Raw genomic sequence first — 1,297 nt, 5'->3', positions numbered from 1 at the left:
GACAGCAACAAGTCTGATACAACTGACGGAGGTGAGTAACACTTTGGTTTATTTATATTTAGAGTATGATTTATGCTGTGTTTCTTTGCTCTTGTTACATTTTTTGTCACTGCAGATTCATTTTGCACTGAATATGAAAGCACCTCTATGAAAACGGTTGTCTTTTGTGCAAGATAACACAAGCATAATAATGTACAAACACAAGTTGAGTGCATTTTTTTAATTCACAACACTTGAAATAAAATTGAATCCACACATATAGTTTTTTTTGAGTGCCTCCAGGTGTTATCAAAACAGAGAAAACCTATTGTCTCTCCATACTTTAGGTATTTTACTACCAATATTTGTTTCAATATTTGTCCAGTTCAGCCGAAAAGTCTGAATTTTTGTCACGACTGTTAGTCGTAGTTGAGTTATTAATAGTTTCTCGGTTGTGCCAAGGATCAGTCTGGAGGAAACTGTTCATTTTTGGCAAAACTGTAAATGAGACATGTAGAATAAAGTGATTTTGATAAAAAATAGATTTGGGTATTTTAGCCAGACAGAATAACCTGTCAGAAAAAGAAACTTCACAGATTATTAGAAAGTTAAAATTCCAAACATTCTTTCTATTTCTACTCATCAGTGGTTTTCAGAACAAATTAATGTTAATGATTCCTAAAATGGCGATAGTATGTCTGGCTTCAGGAGCACATACAGTCTTCACTATATTGTGTGCTTTTATTAATTCATTACTCAGAGTGTCGCCGTGTATCAAACATTGCAGTGTCATTTCCACATTTTAACACAATCATCCCCAAGCAGAGTATAAAACCTTTGACTTTTCTCTGTTTCAATGAGCACCAAGAGTTAGACGGGAGACACATGAATTGTTAAGATCTGCTCATGTGAACAAAATGAATGCGTTATCTCTGATTAAGTGCAAACAGGAGCCGCCATAGTGGAGGCAATAGATCAACAGTCCCTCAGGTTGCTTTGTTCGCAGTCAAGCATTCACTTCCTAGACACACTGGTGACGCTGGGAGACTATGGAGACAGCTATTGTAAATATAGAGCGCCCTGAGAGAGAGAGTGGGTGGACACGTCTTACTTAAAGTACTGTCTGAAAGCAGGGCTTAACAGCGGAGTCAATAAAACAGAGTACTACCAACATTAATCTGGGAGTTATTAGCATCTTGAAAGATCTACTAAGTACACAGATGCTGCGTTTTATATAATGCAGCATCCATAAGGTCCAGAGTATTATAAATGGCTTGAATTCAAGAAAATAGAAGATTTTAAAGACTGAATCCATACA

General features: G+C 36.3%; 2 protein-coding genes across 2 annotated transcripts in view; one reads left to right on the top strand and one right to left on the bottom strand.

The window, feature by feature from the left end:
- Nucleotides 1-1,297, bottom strand: part of tmem117 (transmembrane protein 117) — a 48,269-nt gene that overhangs the window by 30,915 nt on the left and 16,057 nt on the right. The gene's annotated exons all lie outside the window — the stretch shown is intronic.
- LOC103353255 (P2Y purinoceptor 1-like) overlaps nucleotides 1-1,297 on the top strand; it is a 6,280-nt gene that overhangs the window by 2,128 nt on the left and 2,855 nt on the right. The window lies entirely within an intron of this gene.

The sequence above is a fragment of the Stegastes partitus genome, unplaced genomic scaffold (genome assembly GCF_000690725.1).
Source record: "Stegastes partitus isolate 25-593 unplaced genomic scaffold, Stegastes_partitus-1.0.2 Scaffold65, whole genome shotgun sequence".
In the NCBI taxonomy this organism is placed as follows: Eukaryota; Metazoa; Chordata; class Actinopteri; family Pomacentridae; genus Stegastes; species Stegastes partitus.
Note: the sequence above shows the minus strand (reverse complement) of the source record. Positions and strands in the feature narration are given on the sequence as shown.